General features: G+C 43.6%; 1 protein-coding gene across 3 annotated transcripts in view; it reads right to left on the reverse strand.

The window, feature by feature from the left end:
• Nucleotides 1-16,063, reverse strand: part of SLC45A4 (solute carrier family 45 member 4) — a 110,884-nt gene extending 94,821 nt beyond the window's left edge. For all 3 annotated transcript variants that reach the window (XM_061607052.1, XM_061607050.1, XM_061607051.1), the window contains exon 1: nt 15,768-16,063. The gene's annotated coding sequence lies outside the window, so the exon portion shown is untranslated. The remainder of the gene's footprint in view (nt 1-15,767) is intronic.
• Nucleotides 16,064-27,285: the final 11,222 nt, after the last annotated feature.

Genomic DNA, 27,285 nt, shown 5'->3' on the forward strand with positions numbered 1-27,285 from the left:
TCCATCACAAGCTCGAAGCTCTGTTCATATATAAGATAATAAATAAAAGCCTTAATGGGCTTCAGCACCACCCTATTTCCCCCTCTGCCTTTTTCAACTCAGGAGGAGGAGGTGAAGGGCAGCAGAGATCCAGCTGTTCCTCTTTCTCAGGACTGCAAGGCTGCAATCCACTTGGGCATCAAGCTGCTCTACTCCAAGAGTACAGCTGGAGTTGTCATAAAGCTGGCACTTAAGCAGCAATCTCCTGAACAACTAGGATATTAAGCCGCAAAGAGGCTAGTTGTCTACGTATGAGGCAAGAAACAACAATTCAGATGTTTGAGCCATTCATCTGGGACTATCTCAGGCCAAAATCTGAGATACACACAGCTGCCTCTTTACTAGAGCAATGGTGAAAATCAATGGTTCTTTCTCAAACTGGGGGGAGGTAATGAGCAGAGGACTGCAAGAGTCGGTGGTCTCCAACACTTTTACTACTGAGGAGGTGCAGGGAATGCTTATCAAATTTTCGGATGATACAAAATTGGGAGGGATAGCTAATACCTTGGAAGGCAGAAACAAAATTCAAAGGGATCTTGATTGGCTGGAGTATTGGGCTGAAAACAACAGAATGAAATTTAACAGGGATAAGTGCCAAGTTCTACACCTAGGAAAAAGAAACCAAACGCAGAGTTATAAGATGGGGAATACTTGGCTCAGCAATATGACATGTGAGAAGAATCTTGTAATTCTCATTGATCACAAGCTGAATATGAGCCAACAGTGTGATCTAGCTACAAACAAGGTAAATGCAATTTAAGGCTGCAGTAACAGAAGAATAGTTTCCAAATCACATGAAGTACTGGTTCCCCTCTATTCAGCACTGGTTAGGCCTCACCTTGAGACCTGCATCTAGTTCTGGATACCGCACTTTAAGAAGGATGCAGATAAACTGGAATGGATTCAGAGGAGGGCAACAAGGATGATCACAGAACTGGAAATAAAGTCCTATAAGGAGAGACTGAAAGAAATGGGCATCTTTAGCCTGGAGAAGAGAAGACTGAGAGGTGATATAATAGCACTCTTCAAGTACTTGAAAGGTTGTCACACAAAGGAGGGCCGGGATCTCTTCAGCATCCAGGAGTGCAGGAGACAGAATAATGGGCTCAAGTTGCAGGAAGCCAGATTTTGAGGGAACATCAGAAAAAACTTCCTAACTGTTAGAGCCGTAAAACAATGGAAGCAATGACCTAGGGAGGCAGTGGGCTCTCCAACACTGGAGGCATTCAATAGGCAGCTGGTCAACCACCTGTCAGGTATGTATGTATGTTTTTATCATTTGGTTTATATCTTGTCCTTCCTCCCAACAGGAGCCCAGGGTATGCTTTAGGTTAGATCCCTGCACTGAGCAAGGGGTTGGACTCGATGGCCTTATAAGCTCCTTCCAACTCTTACTATTCTATGAGTCTATGAAAATATCTTAAGCTTCTCTGCAAATGGTCCAAGGCCAAAAAAATGCACATTTCTTTACACTGGAAGACGTGGGGAACGAGTATTTGCCAGAGCACATTTTTCTTAACAGCATGAAGGCCATTGCTGCCCCCTTGTTGCTGTCACAGTCCATTGAGAACAGCAGTTTCCACTTTCTCAAGGCAGCCAGCATTGCCATTCTGCTGCTTTAAGGTTCAGAGTTGCTTTTGCCACCTCCACCCTGCCTCAATATCAGAGAGCAAAAGGGGGGAGGGAGTGCAAGAAGGGAATAAAGAGATGCTCACATCACTCTGGATGCAGTTTAGACTTTTCCCAGGTCTGTAAGGATCATGGGATCAAGGAAGGCCATGCCCCAACACCGTCCTGATTGACATGTCCAGAATTATATCGGACTCATGCCAATGCCAGCCATATACGGCTTGCACTATAGAGATGCAGGGGTAAAGAGATGCCCCATCCTCATCTATAGGGTATTGTGGCCAACGCAAGACTTCAGTTTAGAAGCTGTGCCACTAGTCTTTTCAGAACTCTATGCATGTGTCCCAACACACTCTCTCCATCTGCCCCGGTATCATTTAATGCCGAATTCCTACCAGGGACCAGATGAGTACGTACAGCAAATGTAGGTTCTGTGTAAAAAAAAAAAACACTGCAAAAACATTCAACAAGATCAGAGCTTTCAGGAAATTAACTGCCAGGGTGGTCAGCTTCACAGTTCTGGAACAGGGCAGCAAGTGACTGAACCGCAGCAATCTGGAAACTGGCCAGGCAAACTGATCAGATGAACTCAAGGGCAAGAAGCGGGGGAGGTTTTTTCTTTCTTTTTTTTTTTAAAGAGGACAGACAATCTTCATAAAGCCTGTTTTTAAATTCCCCCGTTCCCTCCAGATATTTGGCACTTCAAGGTGATAATGGACTTGTTTTGAAGTCATTGGGGTTTTTTGTTGTTGTTGTTGAATGAGCCAACAGTGCCTGCAACAGACGGCTGGCCAGCTGAAGAGAGAAAATATGCAGGGTCAGCAAACCGCTAGTGTCATATTCAGCTACAAAAACATAACCATTCCCCTTTAAACAAAGACTAGCCAGTTAATGGAGAATCCAGCAAAAGCTCCCCTTCTTACCTCTGCACCACATCAAAGTGCCTTTTAATGCTTTCTTCCGGTTATGGCTTTTACACTCACTGCAATCAAGATTTTAGTACATGGAAACTGCCCCTAAACTATATAAACAGACACCCACAAATGTTACCTTGTATACCAAAGGCAGCCAAAATTTGTAGCTGCCATGACCTTGCCGCCTCCTCCTCAGATTTGGGGAGAGGGGGAGGGGTCTCATCAGGTTTCACCTTGTACTTTAGAGCTGCTACTCTAAAATAAAGTGTGAAATCAGGGTTTGAGGTAGGGCTGTGCATGGGGGGGCAGATGGGGGTTCCCCAAAAGAATTTGGGGGAAAATTGTCTTCTTTTTAATTTCTGACATGACAGACAATGACAACCTCCATTTAAAGCATGATAGCTCGTTTTTAAAAACAGGAGCAATTTAAAAATAGGACCCTCTGAAAAATTCAGTGAATAAGACAGAGTGAGTGCACAACAAAAAAACTCATCTGGAACATTCTCCCATCCCAAAAAAAGTCTGTTCACTCAAGACTTTCCTTGACAGAGGGTGGATTTTTCATGAACACAATCGCCCTATAATTACTTAAGTTATCCTAAAAAAAACAGCCTGAACAAAACATGACCCTTGAAGAGTTACGTAAATATTGGAACTTGGTAATACTGGCTAGAGTTAGACTCCACCCCTTGGACTTTCCTTTGCTCTGCTTTTCAGTTTCATGTTTATTTGCCTGCAGCCAGAAGAGTTTGTTTATTCTGCAGGTATGACAATGACTACAACAGGATTGGATGCTTATGGCTAAAGGGCGAAATAGAGATAACTTAAAGTGATCTGAAAAAATGGCTACCCTTTACTCATTTAAAGCACTCATAATTATACTGGATATTTTGTTCGTATTTTCCTTGATTACTTGATGACAAAGGATGAAAACAGCCCTAGAGGAATAGAAATATTGCTGTGTACACTACAGCTAGCAAACTGGCTGGCTGGACATCTAGGCTGTAACTCAGGCCTAATTTCTGATTTCCCCAATATGTGCAGTTCAGCATGAGGTCTTTTCATGGTTTCTGGACAGAAAAATCAACCCAGCAACCAGTGAAAGAAAATTCAATCCCTTTCCACAATTAGTTTCCAATTGCTTAGTTCACCCATAATATAACAGACAATTAAAAAGTTTTTCCTTGATTGTCCAACAGGAAGGAAAATCTAAAGCCAGGAGCAGGACTAGAAGGAGGCACTCTCAAGGAAGAGTTAACACACCCTAGAGTATTTATTTTCTCTCTGCCCTTCCCTAAATTTATAGCATGGGCAAGTTTGTTTTTTAAGTGGAATCTAAAACTGAGGTTCCTAATGCAGCACCAAAGCCAAGCTCACTGTCTTTACCAAAGTAGTTCAGTTCATGAAGAATCAGAACACAGGGACAGACCACAGGTGAAAGGGGACTGTAGCTATAGGCAAAGTCAAGCTTTTGAGTCTAATATGCCTAGGGATCTCTCAAAAAAGGGTGAGGTAATTCAACAGATTAAAGTTCATTCAGGTAAACTGACATCCTCTCTGGATAGCGGAGTAATAGGGAAGATCACTGCTTTTCCTTTCCCCTAGCCTGGCCCTCACATCCTCTCCATCAGTGGTGATGGGGACTGGCTGGCACTATGCACTTCTCCCCACCCCCCACCTAGAAATGTGACTGCCCCACCTAACAAAGAAAGCTAGCTACAGGGCTGGTTTGAGGAGGCCTAAGATTTGAGGCAAGGAGTAGGGTCTCACCATGCTCAACAGACAGGGAGGGCCCCCTGGCATGGCAAACAAATTTGTGGGTCCCAGGATTCACAAGCCAAATTTACCTTTAGAAGACTGGCAAGTACAAATATTTTGAGGCTCAAACTGCACATCTTCTCCTGCTTCATTCTCCAGGTGGCTAGAGAACTGAACACCCCATTTTTGGAGTTTTTAAATGTAATTTCTACACAACTTATTTCATTGGCTTTATTTCCCCCTTATATTACATTTTTAGATCGCCCACTTCCTTCCCATCGGACTTAACGAAAAGGTACGTTCCCCAACATGCCAACATTTTTAGTTAGCAAAAGAGTTTCATTATTGACAATAGTGTGTTTGATGATCCTCAGTACATGTGCCACCCTTGTGGGGCTCTTCCCCACAAAGGAGGTCCTCAAAGGTCAAGCAAGAACATTTGGAAAAAATATAAGACCATTGCTCCAAAGTGGACAGAGAACTTTGTGCTTTATCGTAGTTCATTTTAATGTGAACTAATTTATCAAATTTTTGACTGCAAGCCTTTACTATACAAAATAGCATGCAAGTTTATAAGCCTCCAGGTAAGCCATTATCACATGCTAATTACTATGACATAACTATCTGAGGATTTAAATTGCAACTAAATCTAGAAGCTGTAACCAGAGGCTACTGCAACACACCTTCCATTTCAACATAACTCACACAGATCCCCCCCCCCAAAACAAATGCTGGGTTTACCACAGCAGGAGCTGCCGGATCGTGCTCGAGGATTTAGCCATTGATGTTTGTTGACTAGAAGATATAACCACTAGAGACCTTGAACATCTCTAGAGAATATGATCTAAGATTAGAGTTAGTATAAATTATGGAACAAGGTAACTTATCTGATTGTACAGTGGAGCCCCTGGCCAAGAGGGAATACATCACAAGTTCTGAGCAGTACCAAGCACACTGTTGACACTAAAATCTAATTAGCACTGGTACGTGCAAGATAATTGTTTTTACAAGATTTCCCACAGACATCTATGAGACCTTTATTGTGGCAAAGTAAGGTATTCGTTTTCTAATCTACATGTTCAGCAAAAACATGTGGTAGATCCCTCCTCTGATTGTACCATTTCAGACTGTGGGTGGGGAAATGGCACATTTGACTTTTCTCCCATGTTAAAAAAAAATCTTCCTGCACACAGAAGGGCTAGATTTAAGTCTTTCTCCCTGACAACCTATCTTTCCACAAGAAGATGTTTATTCCATGGAGGGTCCAATAAATTTAATCAGCTTCCACGGGCATTTTCTTTGTTGGGACCAAAGCGGCAACAACCTAGACTGAGCACATGACACTGCCTTTAACAAAGCCTGCTACACCAATTAGTTATAGAAATACCACATACTCTGGCCTCTCCATAATTATGAGTGTCAAACTACATGTCAAAGGGGGAATTCCTCCCAATGCTAGGATTAACTTCAGAGGGATTTTCCTCACGGTTAAATTTCCCTTCCATTCTACTGTGATCCCAAAAAGATCAACACCCACCCTGCAGCCGATGCTATTTGTATTTTTTAAAAACGGACATTTAATGTCAAGTCTAGTTCAGTGCTCAGAGGTTTACAGTTTGAAACCTTTCCCAACTATTAGGTATGGGTGTGTTATCATTATATTGAAAAGACTATCAGCTGGTTAACTGGAGAGTTAGTACAACAAATTCTACACTTTTACTTATTTATAGCATTTATTAGTCACTTTTCCCCAAAAATAGGCCTCAAAGCGACGTACAAAAAGGAAAACCAAAACACACTGCATATGAAATAGCTTACAGCAAGTCAAACAATGACAAAAACAATTTCAAGTGAAATAATACAATAGAGAAAAAACAAATGGCAGATACAACAGCAACACAAAAACCATACCAACACAATAAATATAACACAACACATTATAACAATCCTATTCCTTTCATTTGGCATTCTTCACTTGCTGATGCTTGAGTAGTTTACTGTAGAGTTCCAAATGTCTTTAAATATGATCAGACTGATGCTCAAATCTCAGTTGCTGCAGAACCACTACAAGTAATCAGGTTTCAGTTAAAGATACAAAAAAAATGTTTTTTGCCAAGTTCAAGGTTCTAGTTTTGGTGTACAAAGCCCTATACAACTTGGGACCAGGATACCTGAAAGACCGTCTAATCCCTTATATGCCCAGTCGATCACTGCGCTCTGCAGGTGAGGGCCTCCTGCAGATACCATCTTATCAGAAGGTCCATTCTGCACAACATAGGAAATGGTGGCGCTTACCCTGTGGAATTCCCTGCCCTTAAATATTAGGCAGGCGCCATCTCGGTTATCTTTTCAGCGCCTATTGAAGACTTTCCTCTTTCAACAAGCCTTTTAAGTTCAGACCTATCCCAGTCTGCGTCTATGTTGGAACTGCTTTTTAATATGTTCTTAAACCTTCTTTTTAAAATGTTTTTAATCTTAGAAGATGTTTTGAAAGCTTTTTTTAAGAAACATTTTTAAAGATGTTTTGTTTTAATCTGTTTCAAAGTTTGTTTTTATGATGTTTTAAAGTTTGTAGTGCTTTTGTTTGCCGCCCTAGGCTCCTACTGGGAGGAAAGGTGGGATATAAATAAAATAATAAATAAATAAATAAATAAAAATACCCATCAGTGGCCAAGAACTAAACTGCACATTACTTTTTTGTCACTTAAACATATTTTGGAGCCATGATCCAGATTGCCTGGCTGTATCTTAATACAATACCTTGTTTATTCCCTAGATTTTCTTAAGAAAGCAAGATGGAACTTCAAATATGCAAAGGCTTGTAGCATAGGATGTGAGAAGGAATATACGAAAGGAGACAAACAATCCAAGGGCCAACTCCAGTCTAATCAGCCTAGCTTGCAAAATACATCTGATAGCTTCCAAAGATGAGGCACATACTGGAGCTGTGATTAAACCAAAGGACTAGATTGGACAAATTGCCCCTAGATTGAAAACAGTTTCAATGGTCAGAATCTAGCAGGTTATGTTGTTATGGCCACAAAGCCCTGCTCCCTTTTAAACAGGCATTCCACAACAGCCAGTCTCTAGAATGCAAACATGCATTGGGGATGAACTAGCAGAGTGGAATCTGGTTTGCTAGAGCCACCACCATCTCCAAACACCCTGCTACCATAACCTGCATGGAATTTGAACAGGAAGACTTTTAATTTCTGGTGTGTCCATAACAGAAAAAAAATGATTCTGCAGTTCCGTGACATCAAAATGTTAATGGAAACAGCTTTCAGCAAAGAGCCAAGAAAGGCAAACAATCAACAGATTCACATGGAGAATCTGGTGGGGTGTGGAGAGGGGTGGCAAAGCTACTTTGTACTGCAGGCAAAGGATGCTTGAATGATGATTCTCCACCCTGCACTCATAGGCGCCCTGCACATTCAAAGAAAATTTGTGGAAGAGGAGAACTCTAAACCTCTTCCACATTTTGGCTCCCTTTGAGCCCTCCCTTGTGCATTTCAAAAGGCATCATAGATCAATGTAGCCTCCCTCTGACCCCTTTTTGTCCATTGATCTGCCTGGCTTTAGACCAGAACAAGGGCACGTACTGCCAAACCACACTTTTTTTCATAACTGCCTTAAGCACCACTTGTGGCATGTGGCACCAAAAGCACCCCAACATAGCACAGGGTGAGAGAATCCACTCATTTACCAGGCTGGGGAAAATTGTGGGTGTCTGGAAAGCGCTTAGAAATGTGGACCTAAGAAATTTGAAATATTTTCCGGTCTTGATAATAATGCAGTCATCGTTTAAATCATTTTTAATTTTAAGGCACTGTGCAAACAAAATATTGCACCTCCAAGGGCTCCTTCAAACATTACACTTTTAGTGCATGCCTAATATTAAGTATACAGTATATCTAAAACTGTAAAGTGCTAATAAAACACCAGGTATTTTGAAACTTGCATCATGTAGAGACACTTGTCCAAGATTGAGGACTGGTTGCAGCAAAAGATTGTAACCATAGCGTGTATGTAATTAGTCTTTTAAGAGCAAAGTTGAAAGCAATTTTGAGTTAAGATACTCAAGATACTTTTTGAAAAAAATAAAGAAAAATAGGTATGGTAGTCTGTAGCAGCAAAGACCAGCACTGTGGCACCTTAGAAAGAACGATCCTAGATTGTTGTGCCAGGGGATTATGTAGGCAAAACCCTACAAGAAGACCATTAAGCCTGAAGTACAGCAGAAAACAAATGGTTGATGCAGTGCAAACTAAAGTTAATGGGTGACATCCGATGATGTCTACTTGCTTGTGCAATGGAGAGCAGAACACTCACAGTCTGTGGCAAATGAATATTACCTGTATCAGATTGTGAGATTTTTTTTCTTTTTTCATTTGTGAGCAAGTGTAAAAGCCAAGCATGGGGCCAGTAAAAACACAAAAAAGGCCATGTTATGTGGTCAATCAAAGTCCATGATCAAGCTTGGCAGAGTGAAGCTTGTGAGCTGCCAAACCAATGACATCTTCTCTAAGATAAACAAACATCTTTTTTTCAAGACCTTGGCAAAGGCCCCAAACCTTGGGGTGAACTTCAGTCTGTCAGCCAGCCAAGTGGCCGGAATGCAGGGTGTCAGAAATCAAGAGGGATAACTCTGGAAGACAGGCCTGATGACAAAAGGATGGGGACAGGGAGTCTAGATAAGCATCAAACTACCTTAACATGTGCAGGGGAACGGCAAACAACATTTTGTCTAAAAGGGGGGAGAGGGAGAGGGAGGGAGAGAAAATGTGCTTTCAAGACCTCCAATAGCATGAGGTATAAATAATGCCAGCTTCTAAAGGAAGCTGGGCTTTAACAACTTAAATTTTTCTCTAGGTATTTAGACAATTCCTAGCAGAGCTTACATAAAAGCATCCATAAAGAGAACTTTATCTGTTATTTGCTGTTAAATATATCCCCAAATCCTTGGAAAGTGATTCTGACACGTGAACTCTAGTACCTACTATAAACTCCTCACCTTGCTCTCTTTGCACGGGATGGTTCAAACTATGCAGGCTTCCTCTAGTTTTGGATCAGTTTGGGTTCAAAACCAAAGCTAATTAGGCAAGATCTTGTAACTAGAGGAGTAAGCAGCTTACTGACAGAACGAATTGCCCAGAGAGGTGGTGGAATCATCAAGTTTTTAGAGAACAGTTGCTGAACTAACTTATAAATGGCCAAGTTGTAGTACGCTATTAGGGTCTTCCCAAATTATATAATTATTAAGCCTCTGTAATACATCAGCTAAAAATGGGGGGGATGCTAAAGCTCAACAACCTTCTTGAATTTTGATGTATGACTAAATCCGAACATGATGCTATAAAATCAGAGGGCAAAACCTCTTTGTGAGAACTCCACTTGGTGAACAAAGACAAGTAAAAGCACTTGCAGAAACGCAGGATTATTTATTCCTGCTGCCTGTTCTGCATGAATAAGTAGTCTGAATTGTGAAGCACACAGAACAGCAGCAATCTATATAAGCTACATTTACGCCTGGCTTCATGCTCCTTCACTGTGTAAGCAATAGCTGACAGACCATCACATAACCTTCCCATAACTTTGCAAGAAGAGAGTTATACAGTGGGACAATACTGTATTAGGCTATAATGCCAAATGAGCTCTCTGAAAGAAAAGGGTGCAACTGTAATAAATACTTGGAGTGTGCCCATAGTGGTAGAATAAATGCTCTGCAATTGTATATCATCTCAGGTTCAGTCACTAGCATTCCCAGTGAAATAATCTCAGGTAGCAAGGCTGGGAAAGACCCCAGCCCAAGACTGTGGAGAGCTGCGGGCTAGAGAGGTCAATGACCTGACAGCATTGGACCTGGTCAATGTTTGCAGCAGAATGAGATGGTGAAATTGTAAGGTGACAGAAAGGACTGTACTACTTCAGGCTGCAGGCGCAGGGGTGTGCATGTATATGAAAAACACATTTTCAAGTATTACTCTACGTAAGTCTCCCTTAAAGTAGAAAACTAGCATGCAGATAACTGAAAAATTCTCCAATTGCTTCTTTAATTTTTTTTGCATGGGGTAGGATCCAAAACTGGTACTTTCCTCAGCCTGCAATCTAAAGTTGGTACATGCTTTACCACCTCAGAGTTCTATCTCGTTTTTCTGCACGTGTAGACCAGAGCATCTTTATATGTCCAGCGCTTGCATTCATCTGAATACCTGCCTAACATATCAGCTTTTCTGCGGCTACCAGAACTTCTCTGAAGGAATCTCCCCCTATAAGTGAGCTGCTTCAGAAAAACAACTAATTGCCACTAGATGAAACTGTGCTTCTGAAAGACCTAGCATAATGCTTATTCCCAAGACAACAGCTGCTGAGGCATCAGCATTTGTCATCTTTTTGGCAGTCTCCCCAGTAAAAGTAGCCCTGGATAATCGCTTTCAAAAACATAAATGAAGCTCAAGATACTTCAGTCTTTGTCGTGAAGTACAAGATTGCTCAGAAACCATAAACGGTATAATTTCCCCTTTAGAGTTCCAAGCCTGGTCTTAAAGAAGATTGGTTCTGAAGTGTTCATTACAAATAAGCAATTCATTTAAAGGCACAGTCTCCCGATCGTGCAGTCTTACTCAAAAAACCACCAAGTCCAAGACCAAAGGCTCACAATTTTGTTCCAAGCAAGACTGCCTTGCTTTATGCAGCAATTATAGGCAGAATAACATGCACTGTGCAGAGCAAAACACCCCTATAAAAACACTAAGCAAATGCTACAAAGCTAGTAGGACAGCTTAAATATCTCCAGCCTCCCAGTCATCAGACTGTTTAGATCAACACTAACCCTTCTGTTGCAAAGGCAAGCCATAATCCCACTTGCACTGAGAGCAATCAGTAGAAGATACAGCTAATTTTCAATAAATGTTAGTAACACAGCCTAAACCAGGCAATGGAATGCAATACATACCATAATCAGGCAGATACTTATGACAGAACAGTGCGCAGTGCAAGCCATTTTAAATGTATATATTTGCAGAAGTTAAATGGCAGAAAAAGAATACTCTTAACGCTTTACAACTCCAGGTAACTGACAGTTTACTGGTGAGTATCCACATACCTTTGTAGACTAAAACCTCCAATTTAGGTATCAGTCCATAGAGGACACAAAACACTGCTTAGCTTCTTTCAGTTCCTCTAACAGGCAGCTAGCTAATCACCCTCACAACCCACATGCACCACCAAATTCTCTCCTTTTAGTTTCTCTAAAGCTGGAATCCCTGACATCACCAACAAAAAAACATAACGGACAAAGGATCTGGTGGAAGGATAACATGCAGTTAAGAGTTACTGAATGTGGAGATCGTTATAGAAAACAAATTGCATTTTTTCCCCAGGGGCAGCCTCAAGGTCAGCAATACATGTTTTCCAACACCAAGAAGAAATCTCTCTTTAAAAATACTTCAGGGATGTTTAAACACTATATATTTCACGTGGCTTTGGGTGCAAGACTCCACACAATATTTGAGAGATATGAAAACCAAAAGAATTTTAATGTCATATTTTCAGTTCCGGAATGCCTGTTTTCAGAAGCACAAAACAGTTAACTTTGTTTGCATTTGTAACACAAGTTTACACTTTCTACTCTTGCACATTTATAATGCAGGGGACAAAGGATTACACACACACACACACACACCACACACCACACACCACACACCACACACCACACACCACACACCACACACCACACACCACACACCACACACCACACACCACACACCACACACCACACACCACACACCCCCGGGCCAAACCACAAATATGCAAAGTGAAGCATTTTACTTCATCACTGCAAAACGTTGACTATTTGCATTACAGGCAAAGTGACATACAACAGAATTGATTGCCAGGTTTACTGCTGATACTCAATTCAGCTGCTCCTTCTCTTGACCTAGAAAAGGTAGCAGTAGCCTCTCAAAATAAACGTTGACTTCAGCCATGTCCTACCAGACTTGTCCCACCCCCAATGAGATGTGTTTTTATTACACAGGGAGGGCCCCCAACATGGAAAGAGAAAACCTAATAGTATTAACACTCTTGGTACAACGGGTAGGGTGGGACTGACCCACTGAGCTGCATCTCCAGAAGCCACAGCTCCTCATAAATCCAATGCATAGCAGATGCAGTTTCCAAGCCTTCCCCTGTCAGGTTGCCTATAAATCCCTCCCTCATGTTCTGCTGTCTCCTTCTATAGTCACTCCCTAATGACCTCCTATAGGACCCCAGCTCTTTACCTATCAATACCTTCCTCCACTTCTCTAGCGTTCGGCAACCCTCTAGTCCATGGGCCTCAGAGACTTCCCTTTTGTTACCAGTCCCTGTGATGTTTCCTACAATTCTCTTCCGACCTGAGTCCCGTCCCCCCCCCCCGTTCTGATAGCTATGATGAGCAAAGTCCGTCCCTCATCTCACTCTTTTCCAGAATCAATTCATTTATTTGCCTCTCGCTTCTTCCCTTTTCTGTCGTTGCACACCCTGCTTTGGAAAGAAGCTCCCCACCTCAGGCCCCAAGCACTTTGCTGCCCTTCCCATCTTCTCCTTGCCTTTATCCTCCAGCAGAGCACAAAGCCTGCCCCCTCCCTCATGCTCCATATCGCCTCCACTCGCTCCCCTACTTGAACATCAGGAGTACCCCACACTTAACTCATCATCTCTCTTCAACCTGACCTTGCAGAGACAAGAATCTCTCCACTCTCAGCAAGTCCTCTTACAGCCCCCTTCAGCGTCCGATCCTTGCCCTATAACTCAGGAGACCCAAATCGCTTTCCTGACACCGTACCATGCTTACAGACACAGAGCCGGAGGAGTGGGCTCTTCTGCTGCCAGACAACCTTCCACTGCTTTCACATCCGATCCTTTCCTCCCAACAGCCACAGCACTTGACACCTAACAAACATTTTTGCTTCTCTAACTTCCACTCTCTCAACCCCCCTGGGATCTTGCTCACCTTCTTGTGCTCCAAGAGACCCCCTTCTCCCACACAACACCCTGAAAAGCATCTCAAGAATAATTCAAGCCAATCTGCCCTCCCTCTTACTTTCCTGCAGAATCTCCTCTTGCCCCGCCTATCACACCCACGTGTTCCCCTTATCCCAAGACCCTTCCCCATTCAACACCCCAAGCCTCTTCTTTTGAACCCCATTTGCTGGGTTCTCTCTCCTGAACCTGCTATTCCACCCCAGACTTGTATCTTCAAATCCACTTCATATGCTTTTCAGTCGCTGTACAGACCCCCTTTGCACAAAGCCTCTCCTCTTCTCCCCTTGTGACCCCTTCCATGCCTGATTCCACCTACCATGAGAGTGTGCGCCTCAAACAGTGAACATCCAAATATTATACAATTTGCCTCTCCCTACCCCCACCCCTGCCACAACATCATTGTCTCACTCTCATGCAACAAACCCCACAACCTCTTTTCACTCTCCTCGGCCGGCCGTGCAGAAATTCATTTGGCAACTTCATGCCACGCTGGTCCCCTTCTTTTACACCCCCTCCTTCAAAGCCATTCCACACCTGCTTGTCCTGCCACAACTTTCTGCACTGGCACACTTCCCTGCCTCTAACCCCCTTCTTCATTTTGCTGCCCCCCAAGACACACACAAACCCCGCAAGCTCCAAGTTCATCCCCTCCTTTACCACAAAAGCCCCTATCAAGCCAAACCCCAAAGTATCATCTCTTGATGCCCCTCTCTCCAAGCCAACATTTCCCCTCTTTTGCATTCAAGTGTCTTCCTGAAGAAGCCTGCCTTTGCCTCAAGGCCATTTCAGCCACCCTTTCCCCATACCAGCCTCTGCACCCCTCCCTTCATGCCCGGCCATTAGCCTCCCACCCCCACAACTCTCACAGATGCAGCTGTGCTGCACCACAGTATGTATGCACCCCTCTGTCCTTTTGCCATGAAATCCTCCATCTCCTCCCTCTCTTATAGCAAGACCATTCTCTCTAGAAGACACACGCACACAGTTTCTTCCCACGGTTTTAATTTCCAAGCCCCTTTCATGTGCCAGATTTTTTCTGCCTCATATCAATCCTTAAGTTGCGTGTACAGAACAGCCTCTGTGCCCCCCAAATGCCACCCAGAGATTCCCCAAATACACATTTCTTTCCATCAGAATATCCCCTGCTTGGCCATGAAATCCTCCTTCCAGGCAACCCTCCATACAGACTCCCCTTTTCCTCCTCCTCAAGTGGTTCCGCTCTCAAATCCCACTCTTAAGCTCCTGATGTGAGCTTGGCCTCCTGAAACCCTCAGCCTACTGGTTAGGCAGATTTTTTTTTAACCACACAGCAGGCAATCGCTAGTTTCGCTGGCTTGGAGAAAAAGGGAATTAGTGAAAAATTCACACTGAATGACAGAGCTGTCAGTCACGTTAACAGATCATTAACAAACCAAAACAGAGCTTCCATGTACAGAGACAGTATATTCTGAAAACCAAATGCTAAGGACAGGAAACAGTGTCCCCCACTACATTTTTTATTTCTTACATGTATATCCCATCTTTCTTCCAAGGTGGCATACACGTGGCTCCATCCATCCAGACACTGACTAAACCCAGATCTGTTTAGGTTCAAGCAAGGTGGTGGCCTCATATGCCTTCAGACCAAACTCTAGGCCCTGATATTTTTTTATATTCTAAAAGGCACACATCTTGCTACTGGCTGCCCTCAAGCGCTGCTTGTAGGTTTCCTGGAAGCATTAGACAGAGCACTGATGGAAACAGAATGCTAGGTGAGAGGAATCCTATCAACACAAGGCAGCTTACAAAGCCCTAATACATGGAAAAACACAATCCATAAAGATTTCCCCTCCAAAATACAGGAGAACTAAGCCAAACACAAATATTACACAGAGTTTTTATACCTCAGTGGAACCTCCATGTCCAGAACCACTCCACCTCTGAATACCACCTACCCAGAGAAATTTTTTTTTACCACTAGCTATAACGACCAAGTGGAACTCCTATGTTCAGAAGCACTCTACCTCTGAACAGCAGCTACCCAGAGGGAGAAACAAAGCTTCCCAGAGAGCATTTTCTCCCCTTTATCAACAGCCACCATCTATAGCAGCGGAGCGGAGCCTCCAAGGTTCAAAGGCGCTGCAACCTCTGGATATCAGCTGTTTTGAGAGTGGGCACGCAGCTGAAGGGAAGACGGTAGACCCTGACGCTCGCCCTGAGACCACCCCAGAGGGCCGCAGCTGGCCGAAAGAACGCTGGACACAGAGAGCTGAGCCAGAAAAGCCGTTCTGACGTGCAGATGCGCGTCAGAGACGAGCGTCACAAAGAGGTCGTGTGGACGGCGAACCGTCGCCTCCCTGCCCGGGACGACCCTTTTCTGTCCAGTTCCTTCGGCAACCCCCTCCCCGCTTCGGTCGGTACCTGCTCCTCACGGAGCGCGCTGGTCTGCCGGGGCCCGGCTGCTCCCCCTTGCAGGGGCGGGCTGCTGCTGCTGCCGCCGCCGCCGCACTGACTCCGCTCGCGCCGGGTCCTGTCAGGTCAAGGTCCGGGGCAGACGGTCGAGCGGCCGGCGCTGTCACGACTGGCGGTAGCGGCGAGAGACTGAGATGGAGGCGGCAGCAACGGCAGCGGCGGGCTCCGAAGCAGGCGGCGAGCGGCACAAGCAGGCGCTTTATACCCTCGGCTCCTCGGAAACCGTCTCCGCGCAACTCTTCCGCTTCCGCCCCTCCCGCCTCATGAATATGCAAAAGACGAGAGCTGGAGGGGAGGGGGCAGCTGAGGAGCGAGGGGGAAGAGGAGAGAAGAAAGAGAGGAGGCGCGCAGCCAATGAGGGGAAAGGTATTGCAGGGCGCCCCACCCGTGAGAAGGCGCGCGTCCTGATTGGCTACGCGGAGATGAAGGTGGAAGAACCTGATGAGCCTCGTGACTGCGTAAAGGGGCAGCTGCAACGGCAACCTAACAGTGAAGTAGGGAGCTGGCTGGCTGGTGGTTGAAAGTGTGTGTAGAGTAAGCTGGGTGGCTGCAAAGGGCATGTAAGGGATGCCAGCCTGTTAGGAATGCGTGGGGAAAAGTTAGTGGAGGGTGTGCGTGGTAAGGATCGCAAGGCATCTCGGTAGACGCAGAAGAGTCGTTGAAGAGTCAGCCATAGAGGGGCAATTCTGCATGAACGAAGGCGTAGGAATGGGATGCGTCCTTTCCCGGAAAAGGGAGAGGTGGGGGGAAAATCCCCCTGTGTGGCACATCTCGCATGGCTAAATCCACCGTCTGATTTGCAGCTCTGACCTGTGCATGTTTACTCAAAAATAAGCCCGTCTTGAATTCAGTGGTGCTTATTCCCAAGTAGCCTCAAATGTTTGATCCATAAAGTTAAGCGAGAAAAGCTTCCAAAATGTCATACTTTTCATACTTGATTGATTGATTGATTGATTGATTGCATTTATATCCCACCTTTTCTCCAGGGAGCTCAAGGTGGCATACAGGGTTTGCCCCTTCCTTGTTTAATGGCTGAACAGCAACAAAAATCTTCATATGTTTCCACTTGCCTGGCTTTGAACTGGCCTGCGAAATTGTTTTAGCAGGTGCATTTCAAGTGGCGAAGCACATCGGTTTTTTATTTGTTCTCCACATGTACAACCACATTCTTCTCCCAAGGAGCTTAGATCTGCATATGCAAGGGCATGCCAATGAGCCTGTGAGGCAGGTGAGGCTGAGAGGGCCTGCCTTGCCTAAGGAATCTGGAATTTGGTATAGTCAACACCATATTAGGAAATCCTGTACAGGGAACATTTTTTCACAACTCTTTCCTGAATTTGCCACATGAAACCTACCTCATAATACCACCAACACCATTCCCCAAGGAAGACCTCTGAGAAGGTAGTGGCTATGATGCTCCTTCACACATTGCAACAATCCTCAGGAAAGATGGGATTCTGAGGCAGCTAGGAACAGTCTGCACTGGCAGACTTCATCTGTCAGGACAGACATTGCTTAATTTCTGGAAAAACAAAACTGGAACTGAGGTCTTTCCAGAACGGACACTCCAGCCTGGAAGGATGTCCTTTCCCTTTATCCCTATCCTGTGGCAATGCTCTGGTTACTTAACAGTGAGGGTAATGCATTCTACGCATATTCTGGGTCACACAGGCCTGGTTTGCTCTTACTGTTAGACCATGATTCATGTCAACCATAGTTAGTAGACCACAGTTAAACTTAGGTTTAATACATCACAGAATTACAAGCACCAGTGAGACTATCATTTTTGCTGCTCTTCACTCGTGGCTCTGTAGCTTTGGAGTGATGATGACTTCTTAACCAAAGTTGAGGAGGTTCATAGAATCACAGAATAGTAGAGTTGGAAGGGGCATATAAGGCCATCAAGTCCAACCCCCTGCTCAATGCAGGAATCCAAAGCAAAGCATTTGGTTCACATGTAACACTAAGCTTTGGTTAATGTTAGCTAGGGTTTATTAACCAACTACAAACCTTGGTTAATGAGATTTAAACCATAATAAAGCATAGTTAACCTAAATGAGTTCAAATCTCCAGGGCCTGATGAACTGCATCCCAGAGTATTGAAGGAACTTGCGGATGTACTCTCGGAACCTCTTGCCATCATCTTTGAGAAATCCTGGAGAACGGGAGAGGTGCTGGAAGATTGGAGACGGGCAAACGTCGTCCCACTCTTTAAAAAGGGTAAAAAAAAAGATCCAGGGAATTACAGGCCGGTCAGTCTGACTTCAATACTGGGAAAGATATTAGAACGGATAATAAAAGAATCCATTGGCAACTATCTAGATGACAATGCTGTGGTTAGTAGGAGCCAGCATGGGTTTGTCAAGAAAAAATCCTGTCAAACTAATCTCATCTCTTTTTTTGATCGGGTCACTAGCCTAGTAGATGGTGGAAATGCTGTAGATGTCATCTATCTAGATTTCAGCAAAGCGTTTGACAAAGTCCCCCACCACCTTTTGATTAGCAAACTCGTCAAATGCGGACTACATGGAAATACTGTCAGGTGGATTCACAACTGGTTGGAAAACCGTACTCAAAGAGTGGTCGTCAGTGGCTCTGCTTTGGACTGGAAGGAGGTCTCGAGTGGAGTGCCACAGGGTTCTGTCCTGGGGCCGATACTCTTCAATATTTTTATCAATGACTTAGATGATGGAGTGGAGGGAAGCCTTATGAAGTTTGCGGATGATACGAAACTGGGAGGGATAGCTAACACAATGGAAGACAGGAATAAAATCCAAAGGGACCTGGATAGACTAGAAAATTGGGCTGAAATTAATAAAATGAAATTCAATAAGACAAATGCAGGATTCTGCATTTAGGCCACAAAAACAAAATGCACGGGTACAGGATGGGAAATACCCGGCTTAGCAGTAGTGCATGTGAGGACCTTGGAATTGTAGTGGATTGCAAGTTGAACATGACCCAGCAGTGTGATGCTGCGGCAAAAAAGGCAAACGTGGTTTTGGGCTGCATAAACAGAGCTATAGTTTCCAGGTCGAGGGAAGTAATAGTCCCACTATATTCTGCATTAGTCAGGCCTCATCTGGAATCCTGCGTTCAGTTCTGGGCGCCTCATTTTAAGAAAGATATAGACAAGTTAGAGCGGGTTCAGAAGAGGGCGACAAGGAAGATAGCCGGTATGGAGAACAAGTCTTATGAGGAAAGGTTGAAGGAACTTGGCATGTTCAGTCTGGTGAAGAGAAGGCTGAGGGGCGACATGATTGCACTCTTTAAGTACCTGAAGGGCTGTCACATAGAGGAGGGTACAGATTTGTTCACTGCTGCCCCAGAGGGTAGGAGTAGGTCTAATGGTTTTAAGTTGCAGGAGCATAGATTCAGATTGGACATTAGAAGGAACTTCTTGACAGTAAGGGTAGTTCGGCAATGGAACCGACTGCCTAGGGAGGTGGTGGGATCCCCTTCACTGGATGTCTTCAAGCAGAGGCTGGACAGCTATCTGTGGGAGATGCTCTAGCTGTGGATTTCCTGCTGTGAGCAGGAGGTTGGACTCGATGGCCTACAAGGCCCCTTCCAACTCTGTGATTCTATGATTCTATAGTTAAACTGCTAGGCAACCAAGAGGTCTTCTGTATCTCTAAAAGTTGTGCAGGGGGAAGGGAGAATTCCACCTTGTGGTTTTTCCCATTACAGGGTTGCAAGAACACCTGCACTGGGCTGACTTTCCCTTCTCCTAAAGATACAGGATCAGTCTCAGGCCCTGAACCTGGCAACCTTAGTTCACACATAACAATCCATGGTTTAATAAGCCATAGTTTAGTGTTATGTGTGAACCAGGACATTACAAGATTGAACCCTGGGACTGAAAACTTATGCTGGGGCTTAGCCCTCAAGAGCACAAATTAAGCTCCAAGTACAGACAATGGGCAGTGTTCAACTAACTTTTTTGGAATAGTACACGGACTACCATAGCATGATGGGATTCCCCCCCTCCTTTCCCATATATGTCCCATGCCATCCTCATATGTGCTCTGGAGAGTTGGGAGAACCCCCAGAACAGTTTTGGGGATGTGTGCGTGAAGGAAGGATCATTCCGTTGTGCAAAGAGAAACGCACTGATGGAAGCTTAGCCATAATGCTACGTTGACTACAGCCTGATCTTGTTTGCTGAGTTTTTATAGCGCAACACACAGAAAGCACTAGTGTTACCCATTGGATGAGGAAGCTATTTGCCTTAACCCCAACAGCAGTCCTGCAGCTTGATGAAGCAACAGCAGAAAATCTTAAACAGACTGGAAAGGAAAACCAGACAGACCCAAAACATCTGAGATAGCAATATATTCCCCGTTTGAAAGAATTATTGTGTGTGTGCCCTGATAACAGATGGGGTAACTCCTAAAGCAAAGAGATATAGGTAGGATTCATGCAAAAGGAATTTATAGTTTATCATGGCTGTATTTATAGTTGCTGTAGCAGGAATAAGTCTTATGTTTGTATTTTTACATACACAGCTCCATAATAGACCTTTAACTAACACTACTTCACTAAATAAATAGGACTCTCGTTTATAAAAACAGCAGTGTTCCATACAGTATTAAAGCAAAATGGTAAATCAGAATCATGCCTACATATTTCTGAAAGCTCCCATCATAATGAGCACGCTGCAGAACAATTTAGATTCCCTACCCACAAGACATTTGGACTGCAATCCAATACACACTTACCTGAGAGTAATTCCCACTGAACCCAATGGAGCTTACTTCTGAGTAGACATGTATAGGATTGCACTGTTGCTAACCCCAATTATGGGAGCCAGAGAGACTACCAATTGAAGCCTAGAGGAAGGGGAAACACTCAGAAAAATCAGAAATCCTTTCTCTGTCACGGTTGCTTATATCAGTGAAAAGCAATTAAGAACGAAATCTAATTAAGCTGCCTAAAAGAAAAGAAAAAGAACCAATTAAAATAAGCTGGAAAATAGCAAGAAGCAAAAAGAAAAATATATTCATCAAATTCTCTGAACCCCCTCCCCCTGTTTTAATTTGGTGCCTAAAAAGTTAACAAATCTGACAGATACAAACATTTCTGGGGAGGATTATTCCATAAACAAGGTGCTACCACAGAAAATGCCGTTACTACTGAACTTTCCTTCATGCACAGTTGCAACAGAGGGGTGGCGTGTATTCTAGAATCTAGAGCACAGCCAGTCCCTGCAGGTTGTGGTGAGGTAGTTTGTTCAAATATAATTATGAGACTGAGCTGCAGCTCATTGCACACTCCCCTCTCAGTGTGGCTGCAAAGAGTCCTTCAGAAGCTTTTAATTTCACTGCTTCTTGCTGCATTGTCTGAACCCAGACAAATGTTGGTTAATCTTAATTATGAGTATTGAAAACAAACCAACTTCAAACCATGAAGCTGGCTTGTTTCTAATTACCATTGTTAAAATTGACTACAGTTTAGAGTTTGGACAACACAGCAAACTGTGGTTCATCTCAAACTGGAATGTATGCCTTGGGGAACTCCCTTTTTCTGTGGGAGATGAGCAGGTGTCCCTCGACAGACATATAGATGAAGAAAGAATTCCCTGTAGGTAGAAAATTTGAAAACTACAGCTCTATCCACAGAGTTCACAGCAATCAAGTTGTTTGTAATTATCTTCAGTCTTGTGACATTTCACAGAACTGAATTAACCAGCATGGGCAGCCTCAAGGCAAAATCTTCAACTAAGTGTTGGGCACTCAAATTAGCTTAGTAGTCATGAATGCTGCTAAGTTTTTGTCATAGTTAAAATGTAGCCACAGCTTTGAAAACTCTCTTTCTATTAGCCTGAATCAACCTAGGAGGTCTACAAATATGCGGTTACATGCCATGCCCACAGTGTATTTGGATATAAGACAAACTAGCTGTGAATTTCATCTCTGTCTTTGTGGATCATGTCAGACTGAAGATCTTCATTATGTATTACCAGGATGGCCAACTATCAGATTACATGCTAGACTTAACTGCCAACACAATTTGATTTGGCCCTTGATGACCCCTCACAGAGCTACAGTTCTGCTAGTTCCCTTGGAAGAGGGATTGATTGTTAAACCACTGTGGGAATTAGGGTTGCCAGGTCCATGGCCTGAGGCTGATCCTGTATCTTTAGGAGAAGAGAAAGTCGGCCAAGTGCAGGTGTTCTTGCAACACTGTAATTTGAACACAAGAATTCCAACACAAGGTGGAATTCTCCCTTCCTCCTGCACAACTTTTAAAGATACAGAAGACCTCTTGGTTGCCAGGCCCGACCTCCAAGAGGTCTTCTGTATCTTTAAAAGTTGTGCAGGGCGAAGGGAGAATTCCATCTTGTGGTTTTTCCCATTACAGAGTTGCAAGAACACCTGCACTTGGCTGACTTTCTCTTCTCCTAAAGATACAGGATCAGTCTCAGGTCATGAACCTGGCAACCCTAGTGAGAATTGTAGCTCTGTGAGGGGAATAGGGGTCTCCTAACAACTCTGAGCACCCACAACAAAGTAGTTTCTAGGATTCTTTAGGGGAAGCCATGACTGTTAAAGTGGTATAATAGGATGGGAGCTGAAGGCTGGAAGCATCTTTGGATACAGGGTGCCTCTTTTAGGGGATCCGATATGGGGTAGCAAATCTGCAGCCTAGTAGGAGTGTGTGGAGAATCAGTAAATCCTGAGGTAAAAGGCTTACAGAATGTGATAAAAAGGTGTTGGTAAAAAGCATTTTCTGTGAGTTAAGATCATTTGGTTACACAAATAGTTATGGTTTTGAAATTTAAAAGGCTGGCAATTTTTATCTCAATCCTAAGGTCCAGGCTATCTGTAGGATCTGAGCCTGTCTGAGCCCTGAGATCATTGGGGGAGCACTTCTCTCAGTCCCGCCACCCTTGCAGGTACATCTGGTAGGAACATGAGAGAAGGCCTTCTCAGTGGCTGCGCCCAGGCTCTGGAATTCCCTTCCCAGGAAGGTTAGACTGGCTCCCTCCCTGATGTCCTTCCATCAGCAGGTGAAAACCTTTCTATTCTGCTAGGCTTTGGGGAACTGACTGAAAAGCTATTAACAGGGTGCTGTTTTACTGGTTTTTATTTTGTGTTTTTTAATACTTATGTTTTAAATGGTTTTCATTCTATAAATAATTAAAAAGTAATTAAATTACAACTTTCTGTATGTTTTACTTATATGTTTTAATTGTATGTGGTAAAAATTTTTGGTAAGCTATCTTGAGTCCCAGTTTTGGGACTCCTTCAGAAAATGGAAGTCTTGTCCAAATGAAGAAAATAAAAAAGAACACAAACTCTGGCAAAAGAAATGCAAGAAGACAATAAGGGATGCTAAAAAAGAATTTGAGGAGCACATTGCTAAGAACATAAAAACCAACAACAAAAAATTCTATAAATACATTCAAAGCAGGAGACCATCTAGGGAGGCGATTGGACCCTTGGATGATAAGGGAGTCAAAGGTGTACTAAAGAACGATAAGGAGATTGCAGAGAAGCTAAATGAATTCTTTGCATCTGTCTTCACAGTGGGAGATATAGGGCAGATCCCTGAACCTGAACTAACATTTGCAGGAAGGGATTCTGAGGAACTGAGACAAATAGTGGTAACGAGAGAGGAAGTTCTAGGCTTAATGGACAATATAAAAACTGACAAATCACCGGGCCCGGATGGCATCCACCCGAGAGTTCTCAAAGAACTCAAATGTGAAATTGCTGATCTGCTAACTAAAATATGTAACTTGTCCCTCGGGTCCTCCTCCGTGCCTGAGGACTGGAAAGTGGCAAATGTAACGCCAATCTTCAAAAAGGGATCCAGAGGGGATCCCGGAAATTACAGGCCAGTTAGCTTAACTTCTGTCCCTGGAAAACTGGTAGAAAGTATTATTAAAGCTAGATTAACTAAGCACATAGAAGAACAAGCCTTGCTGAAGCAGAGCCAGCATGGCTTCTGCAAGGGAAAGTCCTGTCTCAGTAACCTATTAGAATTCTTTGAGAGTGTCAACAAGCATATAGATAGAGGTGATCCAGTGGACATAGTGTACTTAGACTTTCAAAAAGCGTTTGACAAGGTACCTCACTAAAGACTTCTGAGGAAGCTTAGCAGTCATGGAATAAGAGGAGAGGTCCTCTTGTGGATAAGGAATTGGTTAAGAAGCAGAAAGCAGACAGTAGGAATAAACGGACAGTTCTCCCAATGGAGGGCTGTAGAAAGTGGAGTCCCTCAAGGATCGGTATTGGGACCTGTACTTTTCAACTTGTTCATTAATGACCTAGAATTAGGAGTGAGCAGTGAAGTGGCCAAGTTTGCTGACGACACTAAATTGTTCAGGGTTGTTAAAACAAAAAGGGATTGCGAAGAGCTCCAAAAAGACCTCTCCAAACTGAGTGAATGGGCGGAAAAATGGCAAATGCAATTCAATATAAACAAGTGTAAAATTATGCATATTGGAGCAAAAAATCTGAATTTCACATATACGCTCATGGGGTCTGAACTGGCGGTGACCGACCAGGAGAGAGACCTCGGGGTTGTAGTGGACAGCACGATTAATATGTCGACCCAGTGTGCGGCAGCTGTGAAAAAGGCAAATTCCATGCTAGCAATAATTAGGAAAGGTATTGAAAATAAAACAGCCGATATCATAATGCCGTTGTATAAATCTATGGTGCGGCCGCATTTGGAATACTGTGTGCAGTTCTGGTCGCCTCATCTCAAAAAGGATATTCTAGAGTTGGAAAAGGTTCAGAAGAGGGCAACCAGAATGATCAAGGGGATGGAGCGACTCCCTTACGAGGAAAGGTTGCAGCATTTGGGGCTTTTTAGTTTAGAGAAAAGGCGGGTCAGAGGAGACATGATAGAAGTGTATAAAATTATGCATGGCATTGAGAAAGTGGATAGAGAAAAGTTCTTCTCCCTCTCTCATAATACTAGAACTCGTGGACATTCAAAGAAGCTGAATGTTGGAAGATTCAGGACAGACAAAAGGAAGTACTTCTTGACTCAGCGCATAGTTAAACTATGGAATTTGCTCCCACAAGATGCAGTAATGGCCACCAGCTTGGACGGCTTTAAAAGAAGATTAGACAAATTCATGGAGGACAGGGCTATCAATGGCTACTAGCCATGATGGCTGTGCTCTGCCACCCTAGTCAGAGGCAGCATGCTTCTGAAAACCAGTTGCCGGAAGCCTCAGGAGGGGAGAGTGTTCTTGCACTCGGGTCCTGCTTGCGGGCTTCCCCCAGGCACCTGGTTGGCCACTGTGAGAACAGGATGCTGGACTAGATGGGCCACTGGCCTGATCCAGCAGGCTCTTCTTATGTTCTTATGTTCTTAAAAGGCAGGGTATAAATGAATAAAATAATAATAATATAAATAAGTAGTAGTAGCAGTAGTAGTAGTAGTAGTAGTGGGTAAAATATACAGTATATGTGATGGCCTAGTGACACTCCACCCACCTATCCTTGCCTTCCTGCAGCAGTTGAAGGGGATATCTGTCCCTGTACATTGTAGAATTTACCCTCTACACATGTACAGAGACTATACAGCACCTCCCAACCTTTACATGCTATATTTTCACTCGGAGCCTAGGCACTCACAGTATGTGAGGCAAACCCTTCCTTTCAGGGATACCCATATGGTATAAAGCTGCCACCAGTTTCAGAATGAAACACTTTCAATTACTTACCAAGAGACCCTGAAGATTGTGTGGATTAGCTTTAGTACCATTTGTTAATATTCCATTTGTTAATATTAATTATTGTGGAGTAGAAAAAGAGGAAGGCCAAACAAGGGATGGATTGATTCCATAAAGGAAGCCACAGACCTGAACTTCCAAGATCTGAACAAGGTGGTTCACAACAGATGCTCTTGGAGGTCGCTGATTCATAGGGTTGCCATAAGTCGAAATCGACTTGAAGGCACATAACAACAATAATTAATATTTGTTAATTAGCCTTAGTACTATTTGTTAATATGATAGACAGTAACCAAGGTTAGGAGTGAATATGGAACAAAATAAAAATGATACTTCATTATTTACATATGAGTATTTTAAAACATTAAAGATGGAATTAAGCCCTGACTAGCAGCAGCGCTCTAGGGTTTCAGATGGGTTTTTCTCAGACCTACCTGGAGATACCTTCTGCATACAAAGCAGATGCTCTGCCACTGAGCTACAGCCCTGATAACAATTCATAATCCATCAGGACTCAGTACTGAATTATGTGAATTAGAGGTGGAGAAAGAAGTGACTTGAGAATCTGTACTATTGGATGGGAGCAAGGAATGGCCAGAGAGATTTTGGGCTCAGGAGCTGGGCCATGTAAGTATTGGTCTCCAAGATTCCTAAAACTGGTCCAGGAACATAAATGTTTACAGTGGTAAAGAGCTAACTATGGCATGTTTATTATTGGAAAAACACACACATGCCATCTGAGGGGCTCTGGAGGAAGAAAATGTGGAATATTATATTCATGAACAAGATTGCTAGCTATAAGCATTTGTGGGAAGGAAGAAATGTCTCAGAGACGTCCTGGTAAAACAAGACTTTATACCATTGTGGATCTGATATAGATCACCTATGGACATTTTGGCAATGAGATCAACCTAGTTAGCATGGAAATTGCAGGATTTAATCTGAACTAATATTAGGCAATAGCCTTGTGTAATATGCTTTGGTTTCAACCTTTTGAAAATAAAAAAAGGTGACAGAGGCCTGGTTCATACGTTGATCTCTCATGATGACGCAGTTACTCAGCACCTGCTCACTCGGAGCTGAATTTGCATCCAAGGAAATGCATTGGACAGCTTTAAAAGTGGATTAGACTCATGGAGGATAAGACTGTCAATGGCGAGTAGTCACAATGGCCGTGTTCTACCTGTTGGAATAAGCAAATGCATGTTCCCTTTAAGGGACATTTGGGAAATATCCCATGTACCTGTTTACCAGTGATGTAACTTCCTAAAGGGTCGTGAGTAAACATTCTTTATCTTTTACTTAAGAAGATTGTGTCTGTAATTATTTGTGTCTGAGGGAAAGGGTGGACTGGTTGATTCTCATCCCGCTGCTTGCATTTATATCTCTGCTAAGAAATAGGACCATGAAACTGTTCCTATTTCACATATTTTTAAAATACCAAACACTGCCTCCTATGCGGAAGGCAGCATAACCCTAGGCGCCAGTGGGGAGAATGCTGTTGCACTCAGGTCCAGCTTGCAGACCTCCCGTGGGCATCTGTTTGGCCACTGTGAGAACAGGGAAGGACTTTGGCAGGGATTATGTTCTTATGCATGGTTCTGTAGTGATCAAATGTTGAACATGTAACCCTTAGAAACGCAGGAAACTGCCTCACTCCCAGTGAAACCCATCATCGTTCTAACTCAGTAATGTCTACACGTTGCCTTCCAGCACCTCTCCACTGTTTTAAATAGGGTCCCCAGCACTACCTGAACATACCAGGGATTG

The sequence above is a fragment of the Rhineura floridana genome, chromosome 1 (assembly GCF_030035675.1).
Source record: "Rhineura floridana isolate rRhiFlo1 chromosome 1, rRhiFlo1.hap2, whole genome shotgun sequence".
Classification (NCBI taxonomy): Eukaryota; Metazoa; Chordata; class Lepidosauria; order Squamata; family Rhineuridae; genus Rhineura; species Rhineura floridana.